Raw genomic sequence first — 15,846 nt, 5'->3', positions numbered from 1 at the left:
GTGACGAAGTCTAGAATAAACTTTAACACGCAATTAGCTGTGAGAAGATGGCATGGCACCTTCTACCATAAACACCACACATTTACCAGTCCCGATGATACAACCACCAGACGAAGCAACGCATCTATAGAAGTATAACATTGTTGTAATCCTGAAATAAGTGAACACTTCTGGAACTTAAAAGGAATACGTTCATCTGAACACATTATAGAGCATTCACAACATCACTCTATTTCGATTTAAAGCTTTCGTGACTGCAGGGATCAATCTTCTTGGTTCTTTTGGTAAAGTCACGTAGAAGTGAAGTAATAAAATAATAAAAATAAAACATAACGACTTTTCGGCCATAACGCAAGCAGCCATCTTCAGGTGGAGAATAGGTCTGTCAAGTAGACAGAGTCTGAATGACTACTTGACAGACCTGTTCTCCACCTGAATACGGCTGCTTGCGTTGTGGCCGAAACATCAATCTAGCTTGGAGTACTGCAAATCACGGAAATAATATTTCGTACCTTATTAACTGATCTAACAGAGACACAAACATGCACATTCCAGGACTTCAAGAGTTAACAGAAGTACTCAAAACTTTGACTCTCCAGCCATTCCAGCAGACATCTCTCAGTATCCACCTGCATGGGGTCGAAAGAGGAATTGTCGTCAGGGCTCATTACATCCAGCAACCTCTCAGGATCCAACTGCATGAGATCGAAAGAGGAATTGTTGGCAGGACTCATGACATCCACTACATCTAGGCATCTCTCAGGATCCACCTGTATAGGAACGAAAGATGCATTTTTTTCAGGACTCATTGCAGCACTTTGCATTACACCTTTTGATTCCACTTCCCTATCATTCCGGATCTTCTGATGCTTGTTCCGTGGAGATGACCGTGAACATGTTCTCTCCCTCGGAGAGCAATTTAATGGCTTTTCACCCGAGTGCGTTTTCTGGTGCCTGTGAAGATCTGACTTCCTTACAAATGCCTTCGCACAAAGAGAGCATTTGAATGGCTTCTCGCCCGAGTGTGTCTTCTGGTGAGTGTTAAGATTGGATTTCTGTGAAAATGTCTTCTCACACACAGAGAAATTGAATGGCTTCTCACCAGAGTGTGTTTTTTGGTGAGTGTTAAGATGTGATTTCTGTGAAAATGCCTTCCCACACACAGAGCACTTGAATGGCTTCTCACCAGAGTGTGTTTTCTGGTGAGTGTTAAGATTGGATTTCAGTGAAAATGTCTTCCCACACACAGAGCAATTGAATGGCTTCTCGCCCGTGTGTGTCTTCTGGTGAGGGTTAAGATTGGATTTCAGTGAAAATGTCTTCCCACACACAGCGCACTTGAATGGCTTCTCGCCCGTGTGTGTCTTCTGGTGAGTGTTAAGATTGGATTTCTGTGAAAATGTCTTCCCACACACAGAGAAATTGAATGGCTTCTCACCAGAGTGTGTTTTCTGGTGAGTGTTAAGATGTGATTTCTGTGAAAATGCCTTCCCACACACAGAGCACTTGAATGGCTTCTCACCAGAGTGTGTTTTCTGGTGAGTGTTAAGATTGGATTTCAGTGAAAATGTCTTCCCACACACAGAGCAATTGAATGGCTTCTCGCCCGTGTGTGTCTTCTGGTGAGTGTTAAGATTGGATTTCAGTGAAAATGTCTTCCCACACACAGCGCACTTGAATGGCTTCTCACCAGAGTGTGTTTTCTGGTGAGTGTTAAGATTTGATTTCAGTGAAAACGCCTTCCCACACACAGAGCACTTGAATGGCTTCTCGCCCGTGTGTGTCTTCTGGTGCCTGTGAAGATATGACTTCCATGAAAATTCCTTCAAACAAACAGAGCAATTGAACGGCTTCTCGCCCGTGTGTGCGTGGCGCTGTGGAGAGTTTATCTGCTCCATGTGACTGATTCTTCAGAGCAGAGTAACAGTCGCGGGTGTTGTTGAGAGTTAAAGGCACCCTCTAAGCTGCGTGCATGTCTGGCTCAAATTGCCAAAAAGCAAACTCTCACTAACGTCTAACCGACACACAGTAACGTATCGTAAGTCGGGCTACACGCGACTACCAGTTTTATCCACTAACGAAGACACTTACTTGTTGATGCACGGCGTGTCGATGTCCCTGTAACCCGTCTGAGGAGATCGCCACGAACTCTCCCAGTCGCCAGGCAATCGTGCTCGCCAGGCTGGGTCTCGCAGGAGAAGGGTAATCTGCAGAGCGAGGAGTTGCGCGTCTATCCTCAGTGAAATCCCTCTCGAAATGGTCTTGAGGTCTGATTTTAAGCCCCTTATAACTCCCCTCTAGCATCCAAATCCTTTGTTCTCGCCTGGCCTATCATGGACTTTGCATTCAATTGTTAATTTTTACATTAACAATCCGCATATGTAGCAACATAGCTTAGCGAATCTGTCCATTGTAATTTAACCTTAATACGTATGTACATCCTACTGCGTAATTGTACACTTCTGTTTGAATAATTACATACATCTCCATGCATAATTCCGTGCTTCCTGTGAATTTGCTAATATTCACCCGACAATGTCCTCTAAACTGCAGGGATTCATCTTCATGGTTCTTTCGGTAAAGTCACGTAGAAGGGAAGTAATACAATAATAAAAATAAAACATAATACAATAATTCTCACGACGGAAGAGATGGAGGACGAGACAAAGGAGGAGGTGGAGGAGGTGCAGGTGGTGGAGGTGGTGATGCAGGCTCGTGAAGGACGCTACTGGGCAGTTGGAGGCAGTCGCCCTCCAACAACAACGGAGGGCGGAGGAGCGACGCTCACAACAACGAGCGGAACGCCGGGTGGCTAAAGCACATCAAGTTTGTACAGTAGGGGGCACAGGTGGTGCATCAGCCAGTCATCTCGGTCATCTCGGTCAGTCGACCCGTGGCACCTGCTGGGTCTGCCCCGTAACCTCCTGCCGTCTGGCGTTCGACACTTCACGTGGTAGCCTCAAGGTGCACGTGGCCTGGCACAAGCGTCGTGGTGACGTCACCGCCACTTAGTGGCGAATGGCGGTTATTGTTGTTGTTGTTGATGCAGGGAGAGAAGAGGAAGCGAGGGGGCCTTGCTCGCGTGGCGAGAGCGATCACCTCACTCCCCCGCCGCGTGCTGCTTTGTGGTGGCATGTCCACCACACAGTAGGGGTGGTTGTTGTGGTCGTGGATCGCTGCCAACCATGACCACTATCACCAGACCACCCACCCACCCCGTGACACATCCCAGGCACACACCCACACACCCCGTGATACACGTCACACACACACACCACATGGTTCTCCCCCCGGAGAGACGGTGCCACTGGGACCACAGCTGTGGAAGGAATCTGAGCAGCAGATGCCAGGACTACGGTGGAGAACGACTGCTATCAAGACACCTCACACAACAAACACACACGGGACTAGCCTAAAAAAACTAGCCGGCCCCATCTTGGACTAATAGGTGCAAGTTAATACTGTTCTGAACCTGTTTAATAAACATATTTAAGGACACTCGTGTTGAGCATGGTGCTTTTAGCAAACGAGTGTGTTTTGTTATAATTTCTGTCATAAACTTTGAATAATCATCTGAATGGTTTAGCTTGTAAGCGTGGTTCATAATAACGTTACGCAAAAAAAAAATCGTCATCTTCTAGTCTGTAACATACGACCTTCCGTGTGTATATACACCAGTGTGTATGTGTTTAATATTTTGCAAGTGTTTACATTTTGTGACGAGTTTTTTTGGTAATTGCGTTGACTATTGAGGGGTTACCAGCCCCTCGCACCCGTCCAAAGACCTCGTGGGCCACTGTGGTGGCTACGAGCCTTCCCTCCGGGACATTGCTCACATCCACCACAGCGTTACCGTTCAACACGGTCAATGAAGGAAGGGGGTTGTTTTAGCAAAACTTTACTCGTGGCAGGGGATTGATAAACAACAGGGAGTGCCTCCATCTGATAAACAAAAAACGAATGAAGGGGGCATAGGAGCGTGGCGTAAGGTGTGGAAAGCTGTAAGTCACAGGTATCAATCGAATTGGGTCAATGACACCAGCACACGAATGGAGGGGTCGTTTGGAATGATGTTGCTTTTATGAAAGATGAAGTTCTCCGACGTTGCATTTCATGAACTTTACATTCAATTGTTATTTTTGGAAATTACAATCTGCATATCTAGCAACAGAGCTGCTCTATCTTCTTGGTTCTTTCGGTAAAGTCACGTAGAAGGGAAATAATAAAATAAAATAAATAAAACATAATAAAATAATTCTCACGACGTTTCGGAGGCAACACAAGCTTCCGACTTCAGGTGGAACCGTCACAGCACGATAGCTGTATCAAGTAAGATACATTTCAAGAAAACAGTCCTTGTATATATACTGGTTGAGTGTGGGAGGATATTATTGTTGTGAGGTTCGATGCGGCTGAAACACGCTGTTAGGAATGAGCCTTTGTTGTGTAGGCTGGTTGAACTCGGAGGTTCCAAGAGTTTGCATATCAAGATGAATTTAGCATATTTATGGGAAATGCAGATATGGGATTAGTCATTACTTCTGGAATCTCTTCTATTGAGCTTAATCCTGAATATGTATATTCATCTCACCGCGTAATTCGCGTTAATTTGCTAATATTCACCCTGCAATGTGCTGCAAACTGCTGCCAGTTCAAAGGCGTTACCAGGGAAATGCAGTATTACAATTGTGATTTGGACTTTGAGGTTCAACTTTATACCGTGCTGACTTTGTTTATATATATTTAAGTACTTGTGTTGATATGAGCGCGTCAGAACAATGAAGGTCTTTTTTAAATTTAATCCACGAAATTTATTACGATTGCTGTCATACACTTGATAATCGAAATGGTATCGCTTGTAAGCGTGTGTGTATTTTCACTGCTGTGTAAGTACACTTGACTTTGACTCGTGTGTGTGTGTGTGTGTGCACGTGTTTGTTGTAAGTATTGTACAGTTAACGAACGCTCAGATAACTTAAAAAAATCAGATATTTTATTAATCTGCTAAAAAAGTATTAACTTTAATATTGCTGTGCATGCACTCTCGCGTGTGTATGTACACTGCATTGTATGTCTGTATGTACACCCCTGTATATGCACACTCGCCTCCACACGTGTTCGCTATGAACATTGTAGCAATAAGGGACGATTAGTCATCTTTAACATGTCAGGTCTTTATTGTTCTGCAAATAAATTAACCTTCTTGGATCTTTCGGTAAAGTCACGTAGAAGGGAAATAAAAAAAAAATATTTGTATAAAGTTATTTTATTCTGTTTTAAATGACATTTTTTTATTATTTAATGAAAATAAAACATAATAAAAAATTGAAAAAAATGTTTTTATTATGTTTTATTTTTATTAAATAATAAAACATAATAAAAAAAAATATTATTTATTTTTATTGTTTTATTTTTATTATTTTTTTATTTCCCTTCTTTAATAAGGGACGATTAGTTATCTTTGACATATCAGGTGTTTATACTCCGACTGATGCTCCTACTGTTGTGGAGTGACTCATGCAGCCAGCTATGGCTGCAGAGTTTGTGGTGTAATGTTGTTACGTCGTTTATTGTGAAAATTCGGTCACAGTTCCTATGATCGCTGTTGCATTGCTTTTATGGCTTTATTTTGGTGCTTTTCGAAAAGTTTTTTGGTTTGGCCATGTGTGTTTGTTGTAGAATAGAGTTAGACTGATGGCCTTAATCTCAGTTGTCTTGTGGCTGTTGTTGTTTGATTTGCATCCCACTGGGATATTTGCACAGGGTTGGTGTACGGTGATTTTTCTGCAATATTTTGCTGTTTTTTCCTAGATTTTCTGTTTGCACATAGTCACTTTAAGATGTTTTCTTGTTCATGTTTTTTGTTTGTTGCGGTCACACCCGTTTCAAGAGCCGAATGGCTCACAGGGCTATATCAGCGGACAGCCACGATGCTGCCAGGTGAGGGTAAACTTGTGTGCTGGAAATGCTTCACCTGAAACTCGCCTCCACACGTGTTCGCTATGAACATTGTAGCAATAAGGGACGATTAGTCATATTTAACATATCAGGTCTTTATTGTTCTGAAAGTATATTAAAGGTAAAACTCATAGAGACACATGCACACTTGTATGTGTGTGTCTACTCGTCCGTGTTTTTCTAAGGAAGGATATGGTTGAAATAACGTACGATCAGTTATCTTTAAAAACAATTCAGGTCTTTATTAATCTGCAAGAAAATTCACGTTAATACTCGTATTGAAATCTGTATTAATACGCTTGCTCAAACAGGAAAGGACTAGGCAAATTATTTCCCAATAGGAATTCAACAGTTAAAACATATTCTTAAAATCTAACACGTAAACGTCGATTTCCCCATTGACGTCCTTTTCAACTGAAGCCATTCGTCCAGAAGTCCAAGCCATCAAACACAAGAACAACGAACGTGGAATCCACGCACACTCTGAAACCTATTATTTTAAATTTCGATTTAAAGCTTTCGTGACTGCAGGGATTCATCTTCTTGGTTCTTTCGGTAAAGTCACGTAGAAGGGAACAACGCAAGCAGCCGTCCTCAGGCGAAGAATGAGAACATTATCAAGCTAGGAGCTTATATAGGTGTAGCGAGGAGGAGCGCCTTCACAAAAGAATGTGCATATGAAGAGGAATTTAGCATACCAATGGGCAATGAGTAGGAGGTGGGCGGAGGGGTTTCAAAGTCCCATTATGCCCATGCATTATGCAGGATCAACAGCACCACGGGGGGGCGCAAGGAACAGCGTTAATAAAGGAAAGGAATGTTAATGATATGTAGCTGCATTTACCAAACAACCACGTAGAAAACCAAAGTAAAAACTACATAAAAAACTAAACTATAAACTGATACTTACTATACTCTACAATAAGCTGAGTTACTAACAACAAATAATAAATTACAATTCTACGTCGTAAGAAGTATATAATATACTTCCATCTAAACTTTATTCTCTTAGCATATACAGTACTATATACTGCCATAGATAAACCCAACATTAAATTATATACTGTATTGCTGTAAACCACCCTATACTTTATACATTTTAATATAACACTATGTATTATTCAACTCACCCTAATGTGTATCGAAATGGTTTATTACGTCCTTCCAATGATTGCTAAGCCTGAATCCATCTTCTCGGTTAAAATTGTCTCTGTGTTTGTATATGTGGATCGCCTCATGAACGAATCTCTCATGATAGCCAGATGGCTTGCAGAGAACCTCCGTCTTGGAGAAGTCAATGTCATGTGAGCCCACTGAGTTGTAACAGTGGTCTGCCACGGCTGAGGTGTTTGTCCTACCGTGTTTTAGATCAGCTTTATGTTCACGAATGCGGTCTGAGACGTGTCGTTTGGTTTCCCCAATGTAACTGCTACCACAGAGGCAACTTAGTTTGTAGACGCCAGGGTACTGTATGTCTGGAATCACATATTTTACAGACGGTACCAGATCACGGATTTTATGTACTGTGTTGAATCGGACCTGGATCTTGTGTTTAATCAGGATTTTGGAGATCTTTTTTGTGACCCCAGCAATGTAGGGTAAGGTTATGGTCTTGAAAGGCTCCTCAACAGGATCTTTCTTGATGGTTGGAGTGATGGCTTTGCGGATTGTGTAGTCGGAGTAACCATTAGCCTTAAGTGCTTGGCGTACGTGTTTGAGTTCACTGGAAATGTGTTCATGGTCGGAGATGCATTGTGCTCTATGATATAGAGTCTTGATGAGGGAATTCTTCTGGGATGGATGGTGGTGGGAATCCGGTTTTAGATAAGCATCCGTGTGGGTGGCTTTCCTGTAGACAGAGTCGCTCATTGAACCATCAGGTCTCCTTTTGATTAGGACATCCAAAAAGGGTAGCTTGCCATCATTTTCGACTTCCATGGTGAATCTGATGGCTGGGTGTATGGAATTGATGTGGCCGAGAAATTGGTCTAGAGCAGGCCGGCCATGTGGCCAGATGACAAAAGTATCGTCTACGTACCTCTTCCATAAGGTCGGGCGTAGAGTGGCAGTCTGGATGGCGTCCGTCTCAAATTTTTCCATGAAGATGTTGGCTACAACCGGAGATAGGGGGGAGCCCATTGGGGTGCCCTCAATTTGCTTGTAGAAGGTTCCATTCCAGGTGAAGTATGTATTGGTTAAGCAGTGTCTCACCAGGGGGGGTACCCCAGCATTTAGTCCTTGATGAACCAAGTCTTCAATGATTGCGATGGTGTCAGGCACAGGCACCTTGGTGAACAAGGAAACCACATCAAAACTGACAAGCAGGTCGTCTGGGGACAGGGCAATCCCCTTGATTGTCGATACCAGGTCAGTAGAGTTTAGTACTGCAGAGGTGGTTTTTCCAGTGAAAGGCCGTAGGATTTCGGACAAAAAACGAGCCAGTTTGTAAGTGGGGGAGTTGATAGTAGAGACAATGGGACGAAGAGGTGTATCTTCTTTATGTATCTTTGGCAAGCCGTACAATCTTGGTGGCCTGGCTGCAGAAGGTTTCAACGAGAACTGTTTGGTCTGATCAATTAATGCGGTTGAAGCAGAAATGATGTTGTTGGTTTTGGAGACAAGGCTGTTGGTGGGGTCTCTTTTTATTTTTGTATAGCTGCCATCGTTGAGTAGTTCTTGAATTTTGTTGTTGTATTCTATTTTGTCCATGATGACAGTGGCATTGCCTTTGTCGGCTGAGAGGGTGACAATGTCCTCCCTCTTTTTTAATTGAGCTAATTCAAAACGCTCATCTTTGCTGATGTTGCTAGCTGGCATCTTAGCGTTTTTGAGGGTTACAAAGATTTCAGATCTTGCTACGTCTGCAGCGATGTGACTCAAGCCCTTGAGAGCTACATCTACTCGAGCAATTATATCATTAACTGGTATGTGTCTAGGTGTGACTGCAAAGTTTAGTCCTTTAGCTAAAACGGATTTCAAACCTTCAGAAATAGGACTGTTACTGCGATTAATTACGACTTTGTTAACATCTAGCTTTTCAATGTGTGGGTCCGGTTTCTTGTTTGAGAGGCGGTTGAATTTGGAAATCAAGTTGTCCTTACATTTAGTCGACATAGCGGCAGCTGAAGAGGCAGTCATTTTTTCCACGTGTTCCCAATCCGATGTGGACATTGTTGCACTCAAAGATAAGTGTGATTTGTAGAGTATCTTGTCTAACTGATCTAGTTCGGTGCGCGTAAGTCTGATTTTCTCTGAGATAAGAGCTAAGCTAGTTCTAGACAGAATTCGTTTCGCATTAGAAGAAGTTACAGCAGCAGATGTTAGTGTAAATGCGTTTGGTATTACCTAAGAGTCGCGGCATGAGGCGATCCACATATACAAACACAGAGACAATTTTAACCGAGAAGATGGATTCAGGCTTAGCAATCATTGGAAGGACGTAATAAACCATTTCGATACACATTAGGGTGAGTTGAATAATACATAGTGTTATATTAAAATGTATAAAGTATAGGGTGGTTTACAGCAATACAGTATATAATTTAATGTTGGGTTTATCTATGGCAGTATATAGTACTGTATATGCTAAGAGAATAAAGTTTAGATGGAAGTATATTATATACTTCTTACGACGTAGAATTGTAATTTATTATTTGTTGTTAGTAACTCAGCTTATTGTAGAGTATAGTAAGTATCAGTTTATATTTTAGTTTTTTATGTAGTTTTTACTTTGGTTTTCTACGTGGTTGTTTGGTAAATGCAGCTACATATCATTAACATTCCTTTCCTTTATTAACGCTGTTCCTTGCGCCCCCCCGTGGTGCTGTTGATCCTGCATAATGCATGGGCATAATGGGACTTTGAAACCCCTCCGCCCACCTCCTACTCATTGCCCATTGGTATGCTAAATTCCTCTTCATATGCACATTCTTTTGTGAAGGCGCTCCTCCTCGCTACACCTATATAAGCTCCTAGCTTGATAATGTTCTCATTCTTCGCCTGAGGACGGCTGCTTGCGTTGTGGCCGAAACGTCGTGAGAATTGTTTTATTATGTTTTATTTTTATTATTTTATTACTTCCCTTCTACGTGACTTTACCGAAAGAACCAAGAAGACTATTATTTTAAGTAAAAAAAAAAAAAAAGTTAAAGAACATGTTTAAAATATTGAGCAAAGTTGTGTTCGCAGTATTTCTCCAACTTTAGCTAAAAAAACCACTTAACCACGAGAGTAAAATTAGAAATTGAACCACCACACAACCACTGCGCTTCACAACACATCAACAAGTAGTCCGATAGGACTACAAAGCACCACCTTAACGTGACGAAGTCTAGAATAAACTTTAACACGCAATTAGCTGTGAGAAGATGACATGGCACCTTCTACCATAAACACCACACATTTACCAGTCCCGATGATACAACCACCAGACGAAGCAAGGCATCTATAGAAGTATAACATTGTTGTCATTCTGAAATAAGTAAACACTTCTGGAACTTACAAGGAAGACTTTTATCTGAACACATTATAGAGCATTCACAACATCACTCTAGCTCGGAGTAATGGAAATCGCTGAAAAAATTATCTAAGAGACACGAATATACACAGGGCAACAGTTAACAGATGTACTCAATACGTTTGAGTCTCCAGCCACTCCACTACATCCAGCCATCTCTCAGGATCCAACTGCATGGGGTCGAAAGTGGAATTTCCTTTAGAACTCATTACATCACTTTCGAATTCAGCCTTTATTCTAACCGTGAAAATGCTTCAAACACACAGAGCAATCAAACATATTTGTTCAAATGATCACACTAGCTTGGAGTATTGCTGTAAATTTCTGATTTAATAAATTGTACGTTATTAATTAATCTTACAGAGATACAGACATGCACGTTCCAGGACTTCAACAGCTAAAATAAGTGCTCAAAACTTTGATTTTCCAGCCACTCCAGCAGCCATTTTTGAGTATCCAACTGCATGGGGTCGAAAGTGGAATTGTCTTCAGCGCTGATTAGATCCACTACATCTAGCCATCTCTCAGGATCCAACTGCATGGGGTCGAAAGATGAATTGTCGTCAGGACTCGTTAAATCCGCTACATTCAACGATCTCTCAGGATCCGCCTGTATAGGTTCGAAAGATGCATTTTTTTCAGGACTCATTGCAGCACTTTGCATTACACCTTTAGATTTCACTTCCCTATCATTGCGGATCTTCTGATGCTTGTTTCGGGGTGATGACCGTGAACATGTCCTCTCCCTCGTAGAGCAATTGATTCGCTTTTCACCCGAGTGTGTTTTCTGGTGCCTGTGAAGAGATGACTTCCATGCAAATTCCTTCCCACATGCAGAGCAATTGAACTGCTTCTCGCCCGTGTGTGTTTTCTGGTGCCTGTGAAGATCTGACTTCCATGCAAATGACTTCCCACACACAGAGCACTTGAATGGCTTCTCGCCCGAGTGTGTTTTCTGGTGACTGTGAAGATGTGATTTCTGTGAAAATGTTTTACCACAAATAGAGCACTTGAATGGCTTCTCGCCGGTGTGTGTCTTCTGATGACTGTGAAGCATTGCTTTCCTTGCAAATGCCTTCAAACAAACAGAGCACTTGAATGGCTTCTCGCCCGAGTGTGTTTTCTGGTGAGTGTTAAGATTTGATTTAAGTAAAAATGCCTTCCCACAAACAGAGCATTTGAATGGCTTCTCGCCTGTGTGTGTCTTCTGGTGAGTGTTAAGATGTGATTTCTGTAAAAATGCCTTCCCACACACAGAGCAATTGAACGGCTTCTCGCCCGTGTGTGCGTGGCGCTGTGGAGAGAGTATCTGCTCCATGTGACTGATTCTTCAGAGCAGAGTAACAGTCGCGGGTCTTGTTGAGAGTTAAAGGCACCCTCTAAGCTGCGTGGATGTCTGTCTCAAATCGCCAAAAGCAAAACTCTCACTAACGTCTAACCGACACACAGTAACGTCTCGTAAGTCGGGCTACACGCGACTACCAGTTGTATCCACTAACGAAGACACTTACTTGTTGATGCACGGCGTGTCGATGTCCCTGTAACCCGTCTGAAGAGATCGCCACGAACTCTCCCAGTCGCCAGGCAATCGTGCTCGCCAGGCTGGGTCTCGCAGGAGAAGGGTAATTTGCAGAGAGAGGAGTCGAGCGTCTATCCTCAGTGAAATCTCTCTCGAAATGGGCTTGAGGTCTGATTTTAAGCCCCTTATAACTCCCTTCTAGCATACAAATCCTTTGTTCTCGACTTGGCCATTGCATTAAATAGTTAATTTCTACATTTACAATCCGCATATTAATCAACATAGCTTAACTAATTAACCTTTAATATGTATGTACATCCCACTGTTTGAATAATTACATACATCCACATGCATATTTCCGTGATTATTGTTAATTTATTCACCCGCAATGTCATAAACTTTACATTTTATTGTTATGTTTTTAAATTTACAATCTGCATTTCTAGCTTAAGGGTACGGGTAAGGAATCAAAACCCGTTTTCGACCTCTGAGTGGAACGCACTACGTATTATATTATAGCCTCGTGTGCAAAGAATTGAGGGGCATCGTGGTGATGAATGCGGCACCACAACAGGGAACTACAAGGATGAGACTCCCCGCTCGTGGTGCTAAATTAATGAAAACAGCGCCACTGAGCGGACAGAGCCCCGCCCCTACAGCTCGTGCGTGTGACGTCATGAGTGTGACGTCACGAGTGTGATCAGCGGACAGCCACGATGCTGCCAGGTGAGGGTAAACTTGTGTGCTGGAGATGCTTCACCTGAAACTCGCCTCCACGCGTGTTCGCTATGAACATTGTAGCAATAAGGGACGATTAGTCATCTTTAACATGTCAGGTCTTTATTGATCTGCAAGTAAATTAAAGTTAAAACTCGTAGAGACACATGCACACTCGTGTGTGAATGCACACCGCTGTATAGACAGTCGTGTTAATAAGCACACTTGTGTGTGTATGTCTACTTGTCCGTGTTTTTTAAAGGAATGATATGGTTGAAATAACGTACGATCAGTCATCTTTAAAAACAATTCAGGTCTTTATTAATCTGTAAGAAAATTCACGTTAATACTCGTATTTGAAATCTTTATTAATACGCTTGCTCAAACAGGAAGGGACTAGGCAAATTATTTCCCAAAAGGAATTCAACAGTTAAAACATATTCTTAAAATCTAACACGTAAACGTCGATTTCCCCATTGACGTCCTTTTCGACTGAAGCCATTCGTCCTTAAGTCCAAGCCATCAAACACAAGAACAACGAACGGGCAATCCACGCACACTCTGAAACGTATAATTTTAAGGTATTTTACTTATTAAACATTGATAAAAAAAAAAAAAAATGTTGAGCAAAGTTGTGATCACAGAATTTCTCCAACTTTAGCTCAAAAAGACCACTTAACAACGAGAGTAAAATCAGGAATTGAACCACCTCACAACCACTGCGCATCACACCACATCAACAAGTAATCCGATAGGACTACGAAGCACCACCTTAACGTGACAACGTCTGGAATAAACAAGACAGCACGCTCACATCATTTGCTGCCAGAAGATTACAACACATGCCACCTTCTAGTATAAGCACCAGCCATTTAACATCCCCGATGATCCAACTACCAGACAAAGCAATGTATCTTTCGAAGTATAAAATTGTTGCCATCCTAAAGTGAACACTTCTGGAACTTAAACGGAAGACTTTCATCCGAACACATTAAAGAGCATTCACATCACTCTAGCTCGGAGAAATGGAAATGACTGAAAAAATATATCTAAGAGACACGAATATACACAGGGCAACAGTTAACAGATGTACTCAATACGTTTGAGTCTTTAGCCACTCCACTACATCCAGCCATCTCTCCGGATCCAACTTCATGGGGTCGAAAGTGGAATTTCCTTTAGAACTCATTACATCACTTTCGAATTAAGCTTTTTATTCCTGATGACTTGTGAAGTGTTTTCTAACCGTGAAAATGCTTCAAACGCACAGAGCAATCAAACATATTTGTTCAAATGATCACACTAGCTTTGGGTACTGCTGCAAATCACTGATTAAAAAAGAGTTGAACGTTATTAATTGATCTTACAGAGATACAGACATGCACGTTCCAGGACTTCAACAGTTAAAAGAAGTGCTCAAAACTTTGATGTTCCAGCCACTCCAGCAGCCATTTTTGAGTATCCAACTGCATGGGGTCGAAAGTGGAATTGTCTTCAGCGCTGATTACATCCACTACATCTAGCCATCTCTCAGGATCCAACTGCATGGGGTCGAAACAGGAATTGTCGTCAGGACTCATTACATCCGCTACATTCAACGATCTCTCAGGATCCACCTGCCTCGGTTCGAAAGATGCATTTTTTTCAGGACTCATTGCAGCACTTTGAATTTCACCGTTTGATTTTACTTCCCTATCATTGCGGATCTTCTGGTGCTTGTTTTGGGGTGATGACCGTGAACATGTCATCTCCCTCGGAGAACAACTTAATGGCTTTTCGTTCTTGTGTGTTTTCTGGTGTCTGTTAAGATGTGGTTTACGTGAAAATGCCTTCCCACACGTAGAGCACTTGAACGGCTTCTCTCCTGTGTGTGTTTTCTGGTGACTGTGAAGATTTGATTTCTGTGAAAATGTTTTACCACAAATAGAGCACTTGAATGGCTTCTCGCCTGTGTGTGTCTTCTGGTGCCTGTGAAGATCTGACTTCCATGCAAATGACTTCCCACACACAGAGCACTTGAATGGCTTCTCGCCAGTGTGTGTCTTCTGATGACTGTGAAGAATTGTTTTCCTTGCAAATGCCTTCAAACAAACAGAGCATTTGAATGGCTTCTCGCCTGTGTGTGTCTTCTGGTGAGTGTTAAGATGTGATTTACGTGAAAATGCCTTCCCGCACACAGCGCAATTGAATGGCTTTTCGTTCTTGTGTGTTTTCTGGTGTCTGTTAAGAGTTGATTTCTCCGCAAATGCCTTCCCACACGTAGAGCACTTGAATGGCTTCTCGCCTGTGTGTATTTTCTTGTGAGTGTTAAGATTTGATTTCAGTGAAAATGCCTTCCCACACACAGAGAAATTGAATGGCTTCTCGCCCGTGTGTGTTTTCTGATGACTGTGAAGATGTGATTTCTGTGAAAATGCCTTCCCACACACAGAGCAATTGAATGGCTTCTCGCCCGAGTGTGTTTTCTGGTGTCTGTTAAGATGTTGTTTATGTGAAAATGCCTTCCCACACACAGAGCACTCGAACGGCTTCTCGCCTGTGTGTGTTTTCTGGTGACTGTGAAGATGTGATTTTTGTGAAAATCCTTTCCCACACAAAGAGCATTTGAACGGCTTCTGGCCCGTGTGTGCGTGGCGATGTGGAGAGTTTATCTGCTCCATGTGACTGATTCTTCAGAGCAGAGTAACAGTCGCGGGTGTTGTTGAGAGTTAAAGGCACCCTCTAAGCTGCGTGGATGTCTGTCTCAAATCGCCAATAAGCAAATTCTCACTAACGTCTAACCGAGACAATAACGCCTCGTAAGTCGAACTACACACGCTATTACCAGTTTATCCACTAACAAAGACACTTACTTGTTGATGCACGGCGTGTCGATGTCCCTGTAACCCGTCTGAAGAGATCGCCACGAACTCTCCCAGTCGCCAGGCAATCGTGCTCGCCAGGCTGGGTCTCGCAGGAGAAGGGTAATCTGCAGAGCGAGGAGTTGCACGTCTATCCTCTGTGAAATCCCTCTCGAAATGGTCTTGAGGTCTGATTTTAAGCCCCTTATAACTCCCCTCTACACTGTAAAAAAGAAAAAGTTAGTTCAACTCAAATTTTCAAGGCAACCGACTGCACAGAATTTTTGAGTTGAAGA

The 15,846-nt window shown here is 42.4% G+C and overlaps 2 pseudogenes; one reads left to right on the top strand and one right to left on the bottom strand.

Annotated features, from left to right (window-relative positions):
* The window catches only part of LOC144738284 (uncharacterized), a 432,396-nt pseudogene that overhangs the window by 29,770 nt on the left and 386,780 nt on the right, over positions 1 to 15,846 (top strand).
* The window catches only part of LOC144738276 (uncharacterized), a 71,962-nt pseudogene continuing 56,682 nt past the window's right edge, over positions 567 to 15,846 (bottom strand).

Source organism: Lampetra planeri, chromosome 81 (genome assembly GCF_965212315.1).
Source record: "Lampetra planeri chromosome 81, kcLamPlan1.2.h2, whole genome shotgun sequence".
Classification (NCBI taxonomy): Eukaryota; Metazoa; Chordata; class Hyperoartia; order Petromyzontiformes; family Petromyzontidae; genus Lampetra; species Lampetra planeri.
This window is presented reverse-complemented; position numbering and strand designations above follow the sequence as displayed.